At 39.5% G+C, this 24,358-nt stretch overlaps 1 pseudogene; it reads right to left on the reverse strand.

Moving 5' to 3' along the window:
* Positions 1 to 22,844: 22,844 nt before the first annotated feature.
* LOC126068097 (olfactory receptor 14C36-like) lies at positions 22,845 to 23,774 on the reverse strand (annotated as a pseudogene).
* Positions 23,775 to 24,358: the final 584 nt, after the last annotated feature.

A 24,358-nucleotide genomic window follows, 5' to 3' on the forward strand; every position in this document is an offset into this window, starting at 1 on the left:
TCAGGTACACTATGCAGGATATAACTTTATATTTCATTGACTGCATAGGCTAAGTTTGATAATGGAGGCTAACAAAATTAATGAAATATTTTCCATTTTTTTTACTTGATTCTTACATAATCATTCACGGGGTTTGATGTTTGATGTTCCTCTCTCTTTCACACACACATTCATATGTACAGAAAAAATACTATTTATCACACTGCCTGATTTCCTAAAATTTTAAAATTCACTATATAACATTGCATTATTACATACTAAGGGAAGAGCTATAGAATACTGATTTAATATCATTTTATTACATGTTACACATGTATGGTAAGTTATTCCGTGGAGATCACCAGAAATATACTGATGTATTATTCCTGGGGGAAAAATTGATTATTCCTGTCTACAAAAATGATCAATTCAGATCTAAACCACTGTTCATTATACCATCATTGCATATCACATTTCTCATCATGGTCATTTCAACCTCTGTGTTCGATTTTCCTCAATTTTTTGTTGTATGGGCTAGTGACTGTGAGACAACGTTTAAGAAATTGAAAATCACAGATTGGAGCACTGTAACAGAGATCAATAATAAGACAAGAATTGAGACCAGAGTCTATGTTTCATTTTTATCTAACACAAGAGACGAATATCCTCAAACTAGATCAAGAGAACAGATCCCTTCTCTAGTCCAAAAAATCAACTGATCTAGATATTGTATTACTAGCAAAATTACCTATTTCCTTCATTGAAAATATTTCCTAGGTACTTTAGTAATATTAAAGAATGCACGAAGTTCTGTAGAGATGTGAGTAGAACATTTCCCCCCTAAAATTTCACCCTAAGAGGCCAATTTATATCATGAACTTTGCTCTTTCAAAGCAGTACCAATAAAAGTTTGTGTACTTACCAGGTAAGAAGTTTTATTGTGTGAGTGGTGTCATCTAATTCTTCCGTTAAATTCTGAACTACAGCATGCAGGATTTTTCCCACCTATCATGCCTCTTGTAAAGTGTGAAGTGAAGAGGATTCACGGTAAAAGAAAGTGGCCTAGATTTCTGTTATCAGTGGCTAAATCATTTATTGTAAAATTGAAGTTCAGTTTTTCTCCTTCTGGAAGTAAGATATCTGAAGATCACTTTGATGAGAGGTGAAATTGATGGGCCAAAGTGGACATTGTATGTTCTCAGGGATTCTCCTCAATGACAACCTAACTCAACTCTAGTTTTCAAGTAGTAGTCAATAGCAATTTTTGTGCTCCAAAATCCAGTACCAGTCATGGTGGGGAACCCGTTTTCTTTGTTTTTCACCAAAATTCTCCTTGTTATTGTCCAGTTGTACAGATTTGGCATCACCCACAGAGTGGTCAGCTGTCAGATGGCTATATTTATCATAGAAGGACCGTCAAGCCAATCTACAGCAAAAACTGAAAAATTTGGCTGAAGTAGTGAGCCTTCCTTGTAAGGACTGTCAAGGTGAGGGGAATTCCACATGTCTACCATCTTGTTCATAATCCATCTAAAAGCTTTAGGTTTTCTTTGAAGATCTGGGTAAAATGCTAGTTCCCATAAAATGTCCACTGATGTCATTTTAGTGTGGGCAGAAACTTTCTGTCCAAAGTGTCACATGATTGGGTTTCTAGACTTTTGGTCAACTTTCATTTGTGATGTTTGATATCTAAATACCACTTAGTGGTTGAATTAAATTACTCAGAAAAACAATTGACTCATCCTAAAGCTCTTTTTTTTTTTTTAAAAAAAAAAAAAGGAGCTGTGCGGCTCCCAAAGGAAAATAAATACGAATATGACATTTAGTTTGATTGTTTTAGTCAAATGTTAAGCAAAAAGTAGGCACATATTAGACTGATAGGGAAAATAAGGATACAAAGATCAAATGAAGGCTGGAGTTGTTAAGGGGTAACAGGTATTTGTAAATGTTTCAGAATCTTAAATCAGCAGATAGGACATAAAATAGCAAGAAAAACAAAAAAAAACTTTCATCTTATATGTAGGAAACCCTGAAGAGTCCTCAAAAAAGCTATTCAGACTAATAAATGAAGTCAGCATTGTGGCAGGGTACAAGGTCAAAACACAAAAATCAGTTGGATTTCTAGACATCCATAATGAACGAGTGGAATTTGGATTTACATTGTAATGAGCAGAAAGTGTATGCTAGATAAATAATGCTGATCAAAATGAAGTGATCTGTGATTCCACTCTTGTCTCAGTTATCTAGTGCTATTATAAGAGAAATACCACAAGAGGATTGCTTTAACAAACAGAAATGTATTTTCTCAAAATCTAGGAAGCTAGAAGTCCAAATTCAGGGCAGCAGCTCCAGGGAAAGGCTTTTTGTCTCTGTTTGCTGTGGGCGAAGGTCCTTGTCATCAATTGTCCCTGGTCTAGGAGCTTCTCAGCACAGGGACCCTGGGTCCAAAGGACAGGTTCCCCTCCAGGTTCTTCATTATCAGTGGTAGCAGGTCTCCATCCTCTTGTAACCTGACCCTATGAAGGCCATAAATTTCCATTAGTTCTTAAACTAGCCCAAGCCAGATTTGGCCCACCCTGGATGGGCAGAAGGGCCAGCTGTGACTGCTAATTGACCTCAACAGAGGATGCAAAAACAGGTGGAATGAATTGGAAGGAAAATCATCACCTGGACCGTACTCCAAAGCCACAAGTCCAACAAGAACCACGTCACCTCCTGTTTCCTGGTTGCATTCTAAAATTTTCCCTCCCACATACACCTCCGTGGCCACCATCTTGCTGCCCAAATCACACATAAGCCCTGCTTCCCCATAGCTTGGGGAGTCGCACCTGAAGAACTTCCTCCTGTCTCCTTGCTCTGAGAATTGCAATGAAGTTACTTCTCTTTCTCAAAGGCAAATCTGAGTGCACCAGACAGAATTCATCTTCTAGGGTTTGGTAATGCTCTTTGCTCGATTCTCTGTTATATCTAAAAAGAGATTGCCTTAATGTACAATCTAATCCTGAAGACTCAGTCCTGTCTTATTAACATAACTGCCTCTAATCTTGCCTCATTAACATCATAGAGGTAGGATTTACAACACACAGGAAAATCACATCAGATCACAAAATGATGGACAACCACACAATTCTGGGGATCGTGGCCTAGCCTAGTTGATACACATTTTGGGGGAACACAATTCAGTCCATAACATTTCACACTTTGCCCCCCAAATTCATGTCCTTGCCACACATAAAACACATTCACCCCATCACGTCATAGCAAAAGTCTTAAATCAACTCCAAGTCCAAATTCCAAAAATTCCTCTTCATCTGTGAAACCTCAAATACAAGTTATCCACTTCCAAAGTACAATGGTGGGACAGACACAAGCTAGATATTTCCATTACAAATGGGAGAATTTGGAGGGAAAAAGGGATAACAGGCATCAGACAAATCAGCAGAACTCATTACATTAACTCTCAAGCCTTGAAATTAATCCTCTGTTCTCGGAGACCATTTAGGCAATGACCCTGTCCTCCAGACTCTGGGTGTTGGCCACACTCTCTGGATTTTGGAAAGAGACTTCTCAGCACTGGGCTTCAGCTTTGCCTTGCAGGCCCACTGGAATGGCAACACTGCTCCCTCTAATTTGAGCAACCCCATTCTCCTAGTCCATCTCAGTGGCAACCCTACCCTCTTGGCCCCTGTAGCTCCTGTTCTTCTGCCTTTTGGGTATGGCATTCCCACCCCCTCAGCTTTGGGCAACGGATCTGGCCTCATTTCGCTGGCACTTGTGAAAGGCTGTCCCACACTCTGGAATGGAGTTGGTGAAGACCTGACTCTTCGAAACCTAGGAAGCTGTGGCCCCACTCTTTGAAGCCTCAGAGGCCATGGCTCCACCTTTTGAGACGCCAGAAGTCATGGAAGTCATGGCCCTACCCTTTGAGACTGAGGAAGCTGTGGTTCCTGTGTTTCTTGTCTCTTCAATTTCTTCCTGGTTTCTTGGTCTCTCAATCCCTTGGTTCACTGCCCATGTGAGCCCTGATGGGGCAAGTGTTCCAAAGTTCTTTAGCTCCACCAATAGGTGTCTAGAAGGGGTGCCAGTAAACTTTTGGCCAGAAGGCACTCAGATATCATGATCCCTGAGTTGGCAAGCATAGCTTCACTGATAAGTGCTTGGGGGCACCCCACTCCTCCAGGAAGCCTCCTGCACAAAGGCACTCAGCTCTCTTGCTCTGTGTGTTGGCTCCAGCACTGTCTCAAGTCAGTCTTCTGGTTCTGCTGATGTTGTATCTCTGTTGCTGATTCTAGCTATCTGTGTCACCTCCAGTGTTAGAGCTCTCCTCTCTTTCTTCTGAATCCTCACCAGAATTGTCTTTGATGTCCATAATTCCCCCAAGAGTCTCTTCAAGGCAACCTAGGCTTTACTATTAAAAAAAAAATTAGGCACCTTAAAACTCTTCCAACATCTACCCATTCACAGTTTCAAAACTGCTTCTGCATTTTAGGTATCTGTGGCAGCAGCACCCCACTCTTGGTACCAAATGTCTTAGGCTGGGTTCTCTAGATAACTGGTGTTTATATATACATATATGTATGTATATATATATATATGTATATATGGAAACTGCCCATGTGGTTGTACAGGCTGGAAAGTCCCAAGTACATGGGTTAGGCTGAAGGCTTTTTCTGCCTCATGTGGGCACATTTGCTGATGAATCCAAGATCAAAAGGTCACTCCATGGCTCAAAGGCTATGGAGTTGGTGAATCCCAAGATTGGCAGGTAGGACAGCAGGTAAGCTGCTAGCTCAAGTGCCAAGAACTGGAGGTCAGATGAAAGGAGCCAGCTGCCGGATCCAGAGCAAGCAGAAGCCAGTGAGCCTTGCCATAAAGTCCACTTATATTGGATGTAGGCCTCACCCCCAAGGAAACTCCTTTTCAACTGATTGGCTGCTTACAACAGATCTCATCATGAAGGTGACCACATAATATCATATATCATTACAGAGGTGATTATATCATTAAAAAACCTGCCAAGCTACATCACAATTGCTGAACAACTGAGCACCATGGCCTAGGCAAGTTGACACACAACCTTAATGATCACAATTCTCTTGGATCAATAATCAATGTCCCTGGAAGCAGCAGTCAAGAAGTGAAAAGCTTAGACAAGGAAAACTGTAAAATAGTACTAAAAGAAATTGAATGGATGGAAAGACATTCCGTCTTCATGGATTGGGACACTTAATATTATTAGGTGTCAATGTCACCCAAAACAATGTACAGGCTAAATGCAATCTTTATCAAAATTTCAACAGCCTTCTTTGCAGAAAGAGAAATGCTAGTCCTCAAATTTATGTGGAAAGGTAATAGGCCCCAATTTGGCAAAGTAATCTTGATAAAGAAGAACAAAGTAGGAAGACGAACACTTCTCAATTTCAAAATAACCATAAAGCCATAGTAATTGAAGCAGCCTCGTACTGGTATAACAACAGACATATAGACCAATGAAGTAAAATTAAGAGCTCAGAAATAAATCCATATATCTATGATCAACCAGTTTTTTTTTTTTTTTTTTTTTTTTACAAGTGTGCTAAGTCCATTCAATGGAGAAGAGACTCTTCAGCAAATGGTGCTGGAAAAATTGGATTACCACATGCAGAAGAACACATCAGTATCCACGCCACACACCACACACAAAAACCAATCCAAAGTGGATCAAGGCCATAAATGTGAAAACTAAAATCATAAAACCCTTAGAAGAAAATATAGGGTCCAGGCTATGGGACCTAGTTTTTAATGATGCATTAGCAGGTAAGACAGCAAAAGCATGAGCAGCAACAGACAAAAAAAATGAATAGGACCTCATAAAGATTACATAATTTTGTTCATCAAAGGACTTTATCAACAAAGTGAGGATACAGCCTTAAGATTGGGAGAAAAATTGGGGGGACCATATATCCAATAATGATCTAATACCATATATAAATATTTGGTGTTTTGGGGATATAGATATACTTTTACAAGTTAACAACAAAAAGACAACCCAATAAAAGGATTTGAACCAACATTTTACCAAACAGGGTATCCAAATGGCCAACACACACGAGAAGATACCCGATGTCACTAGTCATTAGGAAGATGCAAATCAAAACCACAATGAGATACCACATCACTCCCACTAGAATGACAAAGGATTAAAAACAACAACAACAACATGAAACAATAGGTGTTTGCAAGATTGTGGAGAAACTGGAACCCTCATCTCTTGCTGATGGGAATGTAAAATGTTGCAGTCACTGCAGAAAACATTTTGGCAGTTCCTCGAAATGTTGAACATGGAACAATTCAGGATCCCAATGCTGTTTTTATACTCAGAAAAAGTGAAAGCAGGAACACAAAAGGAAACTGTACAGCAATGTTTATTGAAGCACTTTTCACAATAGACAATATATGGAAACAACCGAAGTGTCTATCAACAGATGAATGGATTAAAAATGTGATATATATATATATATATATATATATATATATATATATATATATATATATATATATACACACAATGGCATGCTACCAAGCCCTACAGAGAAATGAAGTCTAGATGCATGTTACAATATGCATGATCAAAATAAATCAGTCAGGAAAGGACAAATACTATATGATCCCACTTACATGAAATAAGCAAATACATAGAATCCAAAAGCTATTCGTGGTTACCAGGGATAGAAGAGAGGGGAAGAGGGGGCTTCATGTTTAGGGGCATTAAGTTTATGTTAATGGTGGGTGAATGATTTAGGAAAGGATAGTAAGAATGGGTGTACAACAAGAAGAACGTAATCAGAGAGGCGGAGCCAAGATGGCAGACTAGGCAGACGCTACCTCGGATCCCTTTTACAACAAAGACACAGAAAAACAAGTGAATCGATCACATACAAACAATCTACGAACCCTGAACAACAAACACAGATTTAGAGACGGAGAACGAACTAATACGGGGAAGCAGCTATTGTTTTCAGAGCCTGAAGCCAGCGTACCAGACAGGTACGGCACAAGCACAGAGAGCTGCTCCACCCCCCTGAACTAACCCCAGGAGGGGGACCAGCCGGTTCCGCAGGCGGCGTGGGACGCAGCTGGTAGGAGAAGTCCCCGGGAGGCAGTGACTGGTATTGGAGCGGGGAGAGCAGCATCCCAGCCAGGGAACCATTCCGCCGGGATTTGGACTGGACGCAGGTACGGCATAAACACGGAGAGCTGCTCCAACCCCCTGAACTAACCCCAGGAGGGGGCCCAGCTGGTTCGGGCGGGCGGCGTGGGAGGCAGCCAGTAGGAGAAGTCCCCGGGAGGCAGCAACTGGTATTGGAGGGGGGAGAACAGCGTCCCAGCCGGGACACTCGGTCATGGCACAACCACGGGGAGCTGCTCCACCCATCTGAACTAATCCCGGGAAGGGGCCCAACCGTTCGCAGGAGCAGCACGGCAACGCGGCTGGAGGGACGAGAAGTCCCCGGGAGGCAGCGACTGATTTTGGAGTCGAGAGTGCACCGTCCCAGCAGGGGAGCCTGGACGTTGGGCGTGGGACTGGAAGCGGAGGATCTGACTGTGACTCCAGCGGGCCAGACCCCCCGGGGGCAATCTCCACACAGCCAGCACACATACGCGATGCGCCCCACGGGAATCTCAGATATAATAGTCATTCCAAGTAAGACAAGCAACTCTGGCTATATTCTGAGGTGCTACTCTCCTATCTCTCTGTTCCCTCCCCCACCCTCCCCAGGCGGCTTCATTAACATCCGAATAGCCTGAGCCAGAGGGAGAACTCTGATAGGGATCTGACTGCATTTTTTTTTAGCGGATTTTCTGGAAAAACTAGTTTCCCAGTGATGGCTCGGAGACAACAATCCATATCAAACCACTTAAAGAAGCAGACCATGACAGCTTCTCCAATCCCCCAAACAAAAGAATCAAAATCTTTCCCAAATGAAGATACAATCCTGGAATTATCAGATACAGAATATAAAAAACTAATTTACGGAACGCTTCAAGACATCATAAATGAAATAAGGCAAACTGCAGAAAAACCCAAGGAACACACTGATAAAACTGTTGAAGAACTCAAAAAGATTATTCAAGAACATAGTGGAAAAATTAATAAGTTGCAAGAATCCATTGAGAGACAGCATGTAGAAATCCAAAAGATTAACAATAAAATTACAGAATTAGACAACGCAATAGGAAGTCAGAGGCGCAGACACGAGCAATTAGAATGCAGACTGGGACATCTGGAGGACCAGGGAATCAACACCAACATAGCTGAAAAAAATCAGATAAAAGAATTTAAAAAAATGAAGAAACCCTAAGACTCATGTGGGACTCTATCAAGAAGGATAACCTGTGGGTGATTGGAGTCCCAGAACAGGGAGGGGGGACAGAAAACACAGAGAAAATAGTTGAAGAACTCCTGACACAAAACTTCCCTGACATCATGAAGGACGAAAGGATATCTATCCAAGATGCTCATCGAACCCCATTTAAGATTGATCCAAAAAGAAAAACACCAAGACATATTATCATCAAACTCACCAAAACCAAAGATAAACAGAAAATTTTAAAAGCAGCCAGGAAGAAAAGAAAGGTTTCCTTCAAGGGAGAATCAATAAGAATAAGTTCAGACTACTCAGTAGAAACCATGCAGGCAAGAAGGGAATGGGACGATGTATACGGAACACTGAAGGAGAAAAACTGCCAGCCAAGGATCATATATCCAGCAAAACTCTCTCTGAAATATGAAAGTGAAATTAAGATATTTTCAGATAAATACAAGTTTAGAGAATTTGCAAAAACCAAACCAAAGCTACAAGAAATACTAAAGGATATTGTTTGGTCAGAGAACCAATAATATCAGATATCAGCCCAACACAAGGTCACAAAACAGAACGTCCTGATATCAACTCAAATACGGAAATCACAAAAACAGACAAATTAAGATTAATTAAAAAAAAAATACACATAACAGGGAATCACGGAAATCAATAGGAAAAGATCACCATAATCAAAAAGAGGGACTAAATACAGGAGGCACTGAACTGCCATTTGGAGAGTGATACAAGGCGATATAGAACAATACAAGTTAGGTTTTTACTTAGAAAAATAGGGGTAAATAATAAGGTAACCACAAAAAGGTATAACAACTCTATAACTCAAGATAAAAGCCAAGAAAAACGTAACGACTCAACTAACATAAAGTCAAACACTATGAAAATGAGGATCTCACAATTTACTAAGAAAAACGCCTCAGCACAAAAAAGTATGTGGAAAAATGAAATTGTCAACAACACACATAAAAGGCATCAAAATGACAGCACTAAAAACTTATTTATCGATAATTACCCTGAATGTAAATGGACTAAATGCACCAACAAAGAGACAGAGAGTCACAGACTGGATAAAGAAACACGATCCATCTATATGCTGCCTACAAGAGACACACCTTAGACTTAGAGACACAAACAAACTAAAACTCAAAGGATGGAAAAAAGTATATCAAGCAAACAATAAGCAAAAAAGAAGAGGAGTAGCAATATTAATTTCTGACAAAATAGACTTTAGACTTAAATCCACCAGAAAGGATAAAGAAGGACACTATATAATGATAAAAGGGACAATTGATCAGGAAGACATAACCGTATTAAATATTTATGCACCCAATGACAGGGCTGCAAGATACATAAATCAAATTTTAACAGAATTGAAAAGTGAGATAGATACCTCCACAATTATAGTAGGAGACTTCAACACACCACTTTCGGAGAAGGACAGGACATCCAGTAAGTAGCTCAATAGAGACACGGAAGACCTACTTACACCAGTCAACCAACTTGACCTCATTGACTTATACAGAACTCTCCACCCAACTGCTGCAAAATATACTTTTTTTTCTAGTGCACATGGAACATGCTCTAGAATAGACCACATATTAGGTCATAAAACAAACCTTTGCAGAATCCAAAACATCTAAATATTACAAAGCATCTTCTCAGACCACAAGGCAATAAAACTAGAGATCAATCACAGAAAAACTAGGGAAAAGAAATCAAATACTTGGAAAATGAACAACACCCTACTGAAAAAAGACTGGGTTATAGAAGACATCAAGGAGGGAATAAGGAAATTCATAGAATGCAACAAGAATGAAAATACTTCCTATCAAAACCTCTGGGACACAGCAAAAGCAGTGCTCAGAGGCCAATTTATATCGATAAATGCACACATACAAAAAGAAGAGCCAAAATCAGAGAACTATCCCTACAACTTGAACAAATAGAAAGTGAGCAACAAAAGAATCCATCAGGCACTAGAAGAAAACAAAACATAAAAATTAGAGCTGAACTAAATGAATTAGAGAACAGAAAAACAATTGAAAGAATTAACAAAGCCAAAAGCTGGTTCTTTGAAAAAATTAACAAAATTGATAAACCATTGGCTAGACTGACTAAAGAAATCCAGGAAAGGAAACAAATAACCCGAATAAGAAACAAGAAGGACCACATCACAACAGAACCAAATGAAATTAAAAGAATCATTTCAGATTATTATGAAAAATTGTACTCTAACAAATTTGAAAACCTAGAAGAAATGGATGAATTCCTGGAAAAACACTACCTACCTAAACTAACACATTCAGAAGTAGAACAACTAAATAGACCCATAACAAAAAAAAGATATTGAAACGGTAATCAAAAAACTCCCAACAAAAAAAAGCCCTGGCCCGGACGGCTTCACTGCAGAGTTCTACCAAACTTTCAGAGAAGAGTTAACACCACTACTTCTGAAGGTATTCCAAAGCATAGAAAATGACGGAATACTACCCAACTCATTCTATGAAGCCACCATCCCCTGATACCAAAACCAGGTAAAGACATTACAAAAAAAGAAAATTATAGACCTATATCCCTCATGAACATAGATGCAACAATCCTCAAGAAAATTCTAGGCAATAGAATCCAACAACACATCAAAAAAATAATTCACCCTGATCAAGTGGGATTTATACCAGGTATGCAAGGCTGGTTTAATATCAGAAAAACCATTAATGTAATCCATCACGTAAATAAAACAAAAGATAAAAACCACATGATCTTATCAATTGATGCAGAAAAGGCATTTGACAAAGTCCAACACCCATTTATGATAAAAACTCTTACCAAAATAGGAATTGAAGGAAAATTCCTCAACATAATAAAGGGCATCTATGCAAAGCCAACAGCCAATATCACTCTAAATGGAGAGAACCTGAAAGCATTTCCCTTGAGAACGGGAACCAGACAAGGATGCCCTTTATCATCGCTCTTATTCAACATCGTGCTGGAAGTCCTAGCCAGGGCAATTAGGCTAGACAAAGAAATAAAGGGTATCCGGATTGTCAAGGAGGAAGTAAAGTTATCACTATTTGCAGATGACATGATTATATACACAGAAAACCCTAAGGAATCCTCCAGAAAACTACTGAAACTAATATAAGAGTTTGGCAGAGTCTCAGGTTATAAAAGAAACATACAAAAATCACTTGGATTCCTCTACATCAACAAAAAGAACACCGAAGAGGAAATAACCAAATCAATACCATTCACAGTAGCCCCCAAGAAGATAAGATACTTAGGAATAAATCTTACCAAGGAAGTAAAAGACCTATACAGAGAAAACTACTACAAAGCTCTACTGCAAGAAATCCAAAGGAAATACTCAAGTGGAAAAACATACCTTGCTCATGGATAGGAAGACTTAACATAGTAAAAATGTCTATTCTACCAAAAGCCATCTATACATATAACGCACTTCCGATCCAAATTCCAATGTCATATTTTAAGGGGATAGAGAAACAAATCACCAATTTCATATGGAAAGGAAAGAAGCCCCGGATAAGCAAAGCACTACTGAAAAAGAAGAAGAAAGTGGGAGGCCTCACTCTACCTAATTTCAGAACCTATTATACAGCCACAGTAGTTAAAACAGCCTGGTACTGGTACAAGAACAGGCACATAGACCAATGGAACAGAATTGAGAACCCAGACATAGATCCATCCACATATGAGCAGCTGATATTTGACAAAGGCCCAGTGTCAATTAATTGGGGAAAAGATAGCCTTTTTAACAAATGGTGCTGGCATAATTGGATATCCATTTGCAAAAAAATGAAACAAGACCCATACCTTACACCATGCACAAAAACTAACTCCAAGTGGATCAAAGACCTAAACACAAAGACTAAAACGATGAAGATCATGGAAGAAAAAATTGGGACAACCCTAGGAGCCCTAATACAAGGCATAAACAGAATACAAAACATTACCAAAAATGATGAAGAGAAACCAGATAACTGGGAGCTCCTAAAAATCAAACACCTATGCTCATCTAAAGACTTCACCAAAAGAGTAAAAAGACCACCTACAGACTGGGAAAGAATTTTCAGCTATGACATCTCAGACCAGCACCTGATCTCTAAATTTTACATGATTCTGTCAAAACTCAACCATAAAAAGACAAACAACCCAATCAAGAAGTGGGCAAAGGATATGAACACACATTTCACTAAAGAAGATATTCAGGCAGCCAACAGATACATGAGAAAATGCTCCCGATCATTAGCCATTAGAGAAATGCAAATTAAAACTACGATGAGATTCCATCTCACACCAGCAAGGCTGGCATTAATCCAAAAAACACAAAATAATAAATGTTGGAGAGGCTACGGAGAGATTGGAACTCCTATACACTGCTGGTGGGAATGTAAAATGGTACAACCACTTTGGAAATCTATCTGGCGTTATCTTAAACAGTTAGAAATAGAACTACCATACAACCCAGAAATCCCACTCCTCGGAATATACCCTAGAGATACAAGAGCCTTCACACAAACAGATATATGCACACCCATGTTTATTGCAGCTCTGTTTACAATAGCAAAAAGCTGGAAGCAGCCAAGGTGTCCATCAATGGATGAATGGGTAAATAAATTGTGGTATATTCACACAATGGAATACTATGCATCGATAAAGAACAGTGACGAATCTGTGAAACATTTCATAACATGGAGGAACCTGGAAGGCATTATGCTGAGCGAAATTAGTCAGAGGCAAAAGGACAAATATTGTATAAGACCACTATTATAAGATCTTGAGAAATAGTAAACCTGAGAAGAACACATACTTTTGTGGGTACGAGGGGGGGAGGGCGGGAGGGTGGGAGAGGGTTTTTTATTGATTAATCAGTAGATAAGAACTGCTTAAGGTGAATGGAAGGACAACACTCAATACATGGAAGGTCAGCTCAATTGGACTGGACCAAAAGCAAAGAAGTTTCCGGGATAAAATGAATGATTCAAAGGTCAGTGGAGCAAGGGCAGGGGTCTGGGGACCATGGTTTGCGGGCACTTCTAAGTCAATTGGCAAAATAATTCTATTATGAAATCATTCTGCATCCCACTTTGAAATGTGGCATCTGGGGTCTTAAATGCTAACAAGTGGCCATCTAAGATGCATCAATTGGTCTCAACCCACCTGGAGCAAAGGAAAATGAAGAACACCAAGGCCACATGACAACTAAGAGCCCAATTGACAGAAAGGGCCACATGAACCAGAGACCTACATCATCCTGAGATCAGAAGAACTAGTTGGTGCCCGGCCACGATCGATGACTGCCCTGACAGGGAGCACAGCAGAGGACCCCTGAGGGAGCAGGAGATCAGTGGGATGCAGACCCCAAATTCTCATAAAAAGACCAAACTTAATGGTCTGACTGAGACTGGAGGAATCCCGGCGGCCATGCTCCCCAGACCTTCTGTTGGCACAGGACAGGAACCATCCCCGAAGACAACTCATCAGACATGAAAGGGACTGGTCAGCGGGGGGGAGAGAGATGCTGATGAAGAGTGAGGTAATTATATCAGGGGGACACTGGAGAGTGTGTTGGCAACTCTTGTCTGGAGGGGGGATGGGAGGATAGAGAGAGAGGGAAGCCGGCAAAATTGTCACGAAAGGAGAGACTGAAAGGGCTGCCTCAATAGGGGGAGAGCAAGTGGGAGTAGGGAGTGAGATGTATGTGAACTTATATGTGACAGACTGATTGGATTTGTCAACGTTCACTTGAAGCTTAATAAAAGTTAATAAAAAAAAAAGAACGTAATCAATGTCACTGAATTACACATGCAGAAATTATCGTGATGACATTGGTTTTATGCCACAATAAAAAAAAAATACCCACATAAAAACCTAACTTAGAAATGCTCCAGATCTTACAGTTAGCAGAGAAATAAATTACAGGAGTTATTATAACTGTTTGCCATATGTTCCTAAAGTTCAGTGGAGATGTGGAAGATGAAAACAACTAAAACAACTGCAACAACAACAAAAAACTCAACGGCGCTTTAGAAGGCAAAAAACAAAAAAACAGATGCAGAATGTGAGATAAGAATTAGATGGGAGGGGGTTAATGATTATTAGACCTTGGAGAAGAAATGATAATTGATCTTGAAGATATGGCATCAGAATGATTTAAAATGAAACTCAGGAGGAAAAAGAAATTTTAAAAAATAAGAACACCAATTACTTTACAATCTCTTCAAAAATGCTTCAGTACAGGTAACTGTTGCACCTAAAAGTGGTTGTTCACAGAAAAAATGTATAAATAAAAATAGCCAAAATGTTACCAATTTTATTTTTAATGAACAACTATAAATCTGTAGATCCAAGAAGCTTAACGAAACCTAAGTACAAGAAAAAAGAAGATAACTAGACCAAACCACATTAAGTTCAGTTGTTCAACACAAGTAATAGGCAGAAAATTATAAAAGCTGCTGAAGGTGAGAGGAATTATTTTTAGAGGGTAAGATATACAAAGATGACAGCAAAGAATAAGGAGTCATGATGGCAGCGTAAGAAGCTCAAGAACCCAAGGGAAATTATTATGATGACATGTGCAAAGACCTGGAGTTAGAAAACAAAAGCAGAAAAACATGATCAGTATTTTTCAAGCTGAAAGAACTGAAGAGAAAATTTAAGTCTTGAGTTGTATTACTGATGGTTCTATGCACGAAAAATTGAATGATGCAGGAAGCATCAGAAGATGAAGGAATATAGAGTGACTGTACCAAAAAGAATTGGTTGACATTCAACCATTTCAGGAGGTAGCATATGATCAAAAATTCTGGTGCTGAATGACACAACCATTGTGCAAAATAGTTTGGCAATTCTCAGAATACTAAAAATAGAACTAATATATAACCAAACAATCCCACTCCTAGGTATATACACAAAGAACTTGACGGCAGGGACACAAAAAGACATATGTACACCAATATTCACTGCAGCACGGTTCATAATAGCGAAAAGGTGGAAACAACCTACGTGTTCATAAGTGATGAACTGATAAGCAAAATGTGGTAAAATACATACCTTGGAATACTACTCAGAGAGAGAAATGAAGTCCTGATGCATGCTACAACAGGGATGGAGCTTGAAAACATGCTAAGTGGAAGAACTCAATCATAAAAGGACACATATTGTATAATCTCACTTATATAAAATGACAAGACTAGGCAAATATAGAGTCTAGAGTTTATTAGCAGATAACAGTGGTGGGAGGGAGGGGGAAAGGAAGATATTTTTTGAGAAGTAGTGAGTTTTGGTTTATGGTGATGGTAAATTTGAAATTAAGAGTAATTGTTGTGCAACTGATTAATGTAATTGACATCACTATGCCATGCATCTAAAAAATGTTGAATTAGCAAATGTTGTGATCAAACAAAAAAGCCAAACTCACTCCTGTCCAGTCAATTCCTATCCACAATGACCTTATAAGACAGAGTTTCAAAAGTTGTAAATCTTTACAGAAGCAGACTGCCATATCTTTCTCCCAAAGAGCAGCTAGTGGGTTTAAACCGATGACCTTTGGTTAGCAGCTGAGTGCTTTAACCACTGTACCACCAGTGGTGATATAGCTATATATATTTATAAAAAAAAAAAAAGCAGCTGTTGAGACTGCTTAGATACAAACACCTCACAGGATCTGTTTTCTTGGTTTGGAGGTTTATGGCCATAGTTTTAAGGGACATCCCAATCAACTGGCCTAATAGTGTTTGTCAGTACTTCTGCCTCCGAGTTTGTAGTGTAGTGCCTGGGATCTTAAAAGCTAGCAAGCGGCCATCCAAGGTGCAAAAATAGGTCTCCATTTACCCGGAGCACCAGAGAAAGGAGAGTCAGGAATTGGAGGAGGAAATGGATTGTGTATCTGGTTACCTTCATAAACAACTGCCTCCTTGCCATGAGACCAGAAGAACTGGATGGTGCCTGGCTATCATATTGATCATTTTGATCAGAGTCTATAGAAGAATCCTGATCAAAAGGGGGAAGAATGTGGAACAGAATATAAAAGTTCCCAATGGAATCCAGATTCTCTGGAGCCATTGAGGCTGGATCAACCCCCCAAACTATTGCCCTGAGCTGGTCTTTAAACTTTAAGCCTTGAACCAAAACTATCTCCTAAAGTCTTTGGAATAAAAAATAGTTGCTATGTCTGCCTTGAGAATTGTGCTCTTTTAAATAGTTATCTCTGTGAGATCAAATTGACTTAGCCACTCAAAGGCTTAGATGAGAAGCTTAGGGGGCAGTGAGTCTAAGTCAATGATGGTGGAACAACTTGGAGAAGGATGGTGAGAATGTTTATACAACTTGAAGAATATAATCAATGTTGTACACTGAGGTGTACATGTAGAAATTGTTGAAATGTTGTATGACTGGGAATTGTTGTTAATTGCCATCCAGTCAATTTCAACTCATAGAAACACTGTGTACAGTGGAACGAAACACTGCCCAGTCCTGTGCCATCCTCACAATTGTTGCTATGTTTGAGCCCATTTTTGCATCCACTATTTTTTTTTTTTATGTCAACCTGTCTCACTGAGTGTCTTCGTCTTTTTTGCTGACCCTCTACTTTACCAAGCATGACTGGGTCTCTTGTGATAACATGTTCAAACAACGTAAGGCGAAGTCTTGCCATTCTGGCTTCCAATGAACAGTCTGACTGTGCCTCTTCCAAGACAGATTTGTTCGTTCTTTTGGCAGTCCATTGTATATTCAATATTCTTCGCCAATACTGATTCAAAGATATCAATTCTTAAGTCTTCCTTATTCATTGTCCAGCTTTTGTGTGCATATGAGATGACTGAAAATGCCATTGCTTGGGTCAAGCACAACCTACCCCTCAAAGGGGTATCTTTGCTTTTTAACACTTTAAATAGGTCTTTTGCAGCAGATTTGCCCAGTGCAATATGTCATTTGTTTTCTTGACTGCTGCTTCCATGGGCATTGATTGTGAATCTAAGTAAAATGAAATTCTTTACAACTTTTCTGTTTATCATGATGTTGCTATTGGTCCAATTGTGAGAATTTTTGTTTTATGTTGAGGTGTAATCCATACTGAAGACTGTGGTCTTTGATCTTCATCAGTAAGTGCTTCAAACCCTCTTCACTTTCATCAAGCAAAATTGTGTCATCTGCATAACACAGGTTGTTAATGAGTCTTCCTCCAATCCTGATACCCCATTCTTCTTCATATAGCCCAGCTTCTCAGATTATTTGCTCAATATACAGATTGAATGAGTATGGTGGGAGGATACAACCCTGACACATACCTTTCCTGACTTTAAGCCATGCAGTATCCCCTTGTTCTGTTTGAACAACCGCTTCTTGTTCTATGTACAATTTCCTCATGTGCCGAACAAGTGTTCTGGAATTCCCATTCTTTACAATGTTAATATGTTATGATCCACACAGTTGAATGTCTTTGCATAGTCAATAAAACACTGGTAAACATCTTTCTGATATTTTCTGCTTTTAGCCAGGATCCATCTGACATCAACAATGGTATCCCATGTTCCATATCCTCTTCTTAATTAGGCTTGAACTTCTGAAAATTCCCTGTCGATGTACTGCTGCAAACCACTTTTGAATGACCTTCAGCAAAATTTTACTTGTGTGTGATATTAATGATATTGTTAGATAATTTCCACATTCTTTGGATCACCTTTTTTTTGGAATGGGCACAAATGTGCATCTCTTCCTGTTTGTTGACCAGGCAGCTGTCCTTCAAATTTCCTGATATGGATGAGTGAGCACCTCTAGGGATGCACCTGTTTATTGAAAATTCTCAATTGGGATTTTGTCAATTACTGGAGGCTTGTTTTTCACATTCCCTTCGGCACAGATTGGATTCCTTCCATCAGTACCAGAGGTTCTTGATCATATGCTACCTCCTAAAATAGCTGAACATCAACCAATTCTTTTTGACTGTGGATATTTCCACCAGTAAGTAAATAGATAAAACAGAAAGGAAGAAAAAGAACTGCCTGCACTGAAGGGAGAAGATGAAGCTGCGCTGAAGGCATTCACAAAAAAAACAAGGCTCCAAGCATTGACTGAGTACCAATTGAGATGCTTCAACAAATGAATGCAACCCTGGGAACTTACTTGTCTACATGAAGAAATTTGGAAGGCAGCTACTTGGGCAATCGACTGGAAGAGATCCATATTTGTGCCCAGTCCAAAGAAAGGCAATCAGTTGGAAGGACTAAATTATCAAATAATATCATTAATGTTACATACTAGCTGAATTTTGTTGAAAATAATTCTGAAGAGACTGCAGCCATACATAAACAGGGAACCTTTCAGAAGTTCAAGCTGGATTCAGAAGAGGACGTGGAAGGATGTGGAACAAGGTGTATCATCACTGATGTTAGATGGATCTTGGCTGAAAGCAGATGGATCTTTATGTTTTATTAATTACTCAAAGGCTACCTCTATGATGTTAATGAGGCAGGATTAGAGGCAGTTATGTTAATGAGGCAGGACTCAATCTACAAGATTAAGTTGTGTCTCAAGTCAATCTCTTTTGAGACATAAAAGAAAAGCAAGCAGAGAGACAGGGAGACCTTATACCACCAAGAAAGAAACTCCAGGGGCAGAGTGCATCCTTTAGACCCAGGGTCCCTACACTGAGAAGCTCTTAGACCTGGGGGAGATTGAAGACAAGGAACCTTCCCCCAGAGCCCACAGAAAGAGGAAGCCTTCCCCTGGAGCCAGTGAAGCCTCCTCTGAGGCTTCCCCCGTTTGCCCACGGTTCCCCACCTCATCCGCTTGCAGCCTGCCAAGTTGCTGTCTCTAACTGAGGCTTGGCCGGACCACACGGCAGTTTCAATTTGGCACCAGAACCTTGTGGATGCGGAAACCAGCATCTTGGTGCATACGCAGGATCTAAAGAACTGTGTCCTTACTTGACCCTGGAAGTAAGCATCGCTGGAAGGGAAAATATTCTCCAGCACATGCAGCACCAAGCCCCTTTGCAAAGCAAAAGATCCCACAATGCGGGATTTGCAACATGACTCAGTAGCCGGATCTCTAAATCTCGGCATGGGAGGGTTTGGGGTTTTGGGTTTCAGGCGCCAAACCCTCCCCCTGGGGACTAGAGGACACAAAAGGTTCCTGATCCCCTGGGGCTGGGAGCTTGTGGTCTTTCAGCTGCTAGGCCTCACGTTGTTCCTTGTTTGCACAAACAATAAATTTCCACTTTCTGTTTCCCTTGCAGTTGGTGGTATACGTATACCTTATTTTGATCGGCTAATAGGACAGGACAAGAACCCTCATTTGGTTACATCGGCACCCTGAATTTGAACTTCTAGCCTCCCAGGCTGGGAGACAATAAATTTCAATTTTTTAAAGGCATCCACTCGTGGTATTTCTGTTATAGCAGCACTAGAAAACTAAGACAGTGTGCTTGACCCAAGCCATGGTCTTCTCAATTGCCCCATATGCATGTGAAAATGGGACAATGAGAAAGGAAGGCGGAAGAAGAATTGATGTATTTGAATTGTGATGTTGGTAAACATTATGGGATATATTGAAGACTGCCACAAAACCAAACAAATCAGTCATAGAAGAAATATAATTAGAAGTGAGGACGGCAAAATTTCAGCTTGCTGACTTTGGACATGTCATTAGCAAAGACCAATAGCTAGAATGCGCCATCATGTTTGGTGAAGTAGAATGTCAGTGAAAACTAGGGAAACCCTCGGTGAGATGGATTGACACATTACCCACAACGATGGACTCAAACATACCAGTGATCATGAAGATGGCAGAGGGTTGGGCAACATTTCCTTCTGTTACATAAAAAGCTGCCATGACTCAGAGCCAACTGGGTTTAGAGCATTGTTCAAATCTCCTATTTCTTCATGGCTCTTCTTCTTTCCAGATATTTTATTCCCTGTTAAAAGTCATGTATTAAAGTCTCCACCTATTGTTTTAGAACTGTCTTTTTCTCCCTTCATTTACATCAGTGTTTGCCTTATATATCTTTTGGGGCTCTGAAGTTAAGACCTTACATATTCAAAATTGTTACATATTTTTGACGAATTCACTCTTTTATCATTACACAATTTCCAACTTTATATCTTATAACAGATTTTGACTTAAAGTCTATTTAATATGAAAATAGGTTCACTACCCTAGCTGTTCTGGTTACTATTTGCATGGCATATGTTTTTCATTCTTTCAATTCTAATCTATTCAATCTATTTGTGTCTTTAGTCCTGAGACATGATTTTTTCAGACAGCAAGACAATGGATTTTTTAAAACCTTTATGCCACTATATACCTTTTCACTGAAATGTTTAATTCGTGGTAATTACTGCTAGGAAAGAGATTCTCGTATCATTTTGTTATTTGCTTTTTGTGTGGCTTGTACTTTCTTCGGGAAACCCTGGTGGTGTAGTGGTTAAGTGCTACGGCTGCTAACCAAAACGTTGGCAGTTAAAATCTGCCAAGTGCTCCTTGGAAACTCTACGGGGCAGTTCTACTCTGTTCTATAGGGTCGGTATGAGCAGGAATTGACTCGATGGCAGAGGGTTTGGTTTTGGTGGTATACTTTCTTTTTCTCTCATTTCTTCCAATACTGCCAAATTTTGTGTTTTTTGCCTTTTTTTGTAGTCAACCATTTTTATCCCTTCTCTTTTCCTTTTGTGAATAGTTTTTAGATGTTTCTTTGTGGTTACTAGGATAACGATACCTAAGGTGTTACATTTATAACAATCTGATTTACATTTATACAACTTAAATTTAGTAACTGTTATGGATTGAATTGTGTCCCCCCAAAATATGTTTTGTAAATCCTATACCTGCAGTTCTACCATGCGTCAGTCAGTTTGTTCTACTGTTGTCTTCGTCATCTAGTGCTGTCAACAGAAATTCCACAAGTGGATGGCTTTAACAAAGAGAAATTTATTTCTTTACAGTAAAGTAGGCTAAAAGTCCAAATTTAATGCATCAGCTCCAGGGGCAGTCTTTCTCTCTCTGTTGGCTCTGGGAGAAGGTCTTTGTCCTCAATCTTCCCACGGCCAAGGAGATTCTCAGGCACAGAGACCCTGGGTCCAAAGGATGCGCTCTGCTACTGGTGCTGCTTTCTTGGTGGTATGAGGTCACCACCAGTATTTCAAATACCAGCAGGGTCACTCTTGGTGGACAGGTTTCAGTGGAGCCTCCAGACTAAGGCAGGCTAGGAAGAAGGACCTGGCGGTCTACTGCTGAAAAAATTGGCCAGTGAAAACCTTATGAATAGTAGGGGAACATTGTCTGATATAGTGCTGGAAGATGAGCTCCTCAGGTTGGAAAGCACTCAAAATACAACTGGAGAAGAACTGCTCCTCAAAGTAGAGTTGACCTTAATGATATGTATGGAGTCAAGCTTTTGGGACATTCCTTTGCTGATGTGGCAAGACTCAAGATGAGAAGAAAGAGCTGCAAACATCCATTAATAATCAGAATGTGGAAACTACGAATTTTGAACCTAGGATAATTGGAAGTTGCCAAAAATGAAACGGGATGCATAAAAATCAATATCCTAGGCATAAGTGAGCTGAAATGGACAGGTAATGGCCATTTTGAATCAAAGCTCCACTGAAAAAAGAATTTTATACTTTGGATCTTAATATTTTGAAAGGATTCATCAGATAAATAGTAAGATAAAATGCGGGAAAAAAACCTTATATTTATCTTCTTGCCATGGAGAAGATAATTAGCACCAAAAAGTAATCCTAATCTTTCTAAACAAGTGACTTAAATCTTGTAATTAATTTTTATTTAAAATTTGTCCTTCTAGATTACTAAAAACAGCATAAGGTATCATTGATTGCTCTTACCAAATCACACTTTCAGATAATTCTTTTCTTTTTTTATTAAAAAAATTAATCTTTTGTGTTATTTTTATGAACAGTTTTCAGATGTTATTCTATTATTTTTAGGATTATTTAAAATTTACAATGAATGAATTATTTTTCTCTCATAATTACAAAAACATCAAAGCTAATACATAGTTTATCTATTTTAGGACTCTAGATAACCCTAAAGAGAAATATTTAGCAAAGATAAGAATCTTTAACTGTCACACTTCAGGTATCGGGGAATGTACATTTTGGGGAGGGGAAACCTCAAAATGAAATATAAATATATTGTTTCTACAAAAATGTTTGTTAAAGATTAATAAGGTTTCAGTGTCAACAAAGGAAAGAAAAACTCAGTCAGGTGGATTGGCACAATAGTCAGATAATGGACTTAAATGTATCAATGAACATGAAGATGGTGCAGGACTGGGGAAACTTTCATTATGTTATGCCTAAGATTGCCATGAGCAGGAAACTCTTGATAGCAACTAACAACAACAACATTGTTTCTATGCTGAAAATCAGGTCCCCCAATTTTGGAAATATGCAAGAAAGCTAATTTTGAAGTATTTTTCAACTCACTTCATCAAAGGAGAAATGTCTTAAAATAATGACCACATCATTTTCCTGAATAGAGCATTCTACTCATAACTCGCCTTATAGCCTCCTTTATCTGCTTATTTCTGAGACTATAGATAATAGGATTTAGGAAAGGTGGGACTACAGAGTAGAACAAAGAAATGATTATGTCTTGAGTTGTAGGTGAATTGGAGGTTGGCTTCAGATAGACCGTAATGCCTGAGACGACAAAGACTGTCACCACAAGAATGTGAGGAACACAGGTAGAAAAGACCTTTTCTCACTCTCCTCTGGTTGGAAGCTTGAGCACAGCAGAAAATACGTGAATATAAGACATGATGATGAAGATAAAGCAGCCACCTGCAATAACCACTACAGAGACAAAAATTACAATCTCATTGCTGAGAGTGTCAGAGCAGGAGAGTTTCAGCAGAGATGGGACATCACAGAAGAACTGATGGACCACATTGGAATGACAGAAGGACAACCGGAATGCATTGCCAGTGTGCCCACCTGCATAGATCAGACCACTGAATACGGAGGTCAGTGTCATTTGGACACAGGCCCGAGGGTTCATGATCATAGGGTAGTGGAGGGGTTGGCAGATGGCCACATAGCGGTCACAGGCCATGATGGTGAGAAATAGCAGCTCTGCAAAAGCAAACAAAATCACAAGGAAGATCTGAGCTGCACATCCAACCATGGAGATTACCCTGTTGTCAAGCAGGAAGATGACACATGCCTTGGGTACAGTGACGGAAATGTAGCACAGGACGGACAAATTCCTAAGGGAGAAATACATGGGGGTGTGAAGACTCTGGTCGAGAGTGGTTACTGTGACAGTGAGAAGGTTCCCCAGCAGCATAGCCAAGTACGTGAATAAGAATAACATGGCGTGCAAGACTCTGAAATTCCACACATCAGACAACCTCATAAGCAGGAATTCAGTGACTGTGGTAGAGTTGGGCATCTTTGGGTACTTTGCTTTGAATAGCAGAGAAAAAGGCGAATAATCAAAAAAACATGAAGAATAATAATGTGGAAAAAAATTAGCCCAAGTATGTTTATTGTCTCACATTTAGTTTATTTTCACATTTATCCAGTTTTATTCTCTCTAGTTGATACTGGTTAGCTGTTGTTAGTTGCTGCAGAGTTGCCTCCGACTTGTGGAGCTCTCATGTACACAGAACGAATCACTCACTGGTGGTTCTGTGCCATCCTCATCACCGGCATGCTTGAGTCCATCCTCATCATCACCGGCATGCTCGAGTCCATCCTCATCATCGCCGGCATGCTTGACCAAAAGGTCAAGGAAATTATTAAGCCATGAAAATAAAAATGTAAGAGCACAAATTCAAATCTAGGTTTTTGTGCTCAAATGACACAATGCCACATTTCCTCCACTAGAAATGCTGATCCTACTTAGCTTCACTGCTTCCTACCGGTCTAATCCATGATCCTCAGGCAAGATGACCATTAATTTGTTCGATTTCATTTCTGCCTTCTAAGTACTGTAGAAACCATGAAAACCTAATTTTTGGATTAAATTAAATC

This window comes from Elephas maximus, chromosome 2 (assembly GCF_024166365.1).
Source record: "Elephas maximus indicus isolate mEleMax1 chromosome 2, mEleMax1 primary haplotype, whole genome shotgun sequence".
In the NCBI taxonomy this organism is placed as follows: Eukaryota; Metazoa; Chordata; class Mammalia; order Proboscidea; family Elephantidae; genus Elephas; species Elephas maximus.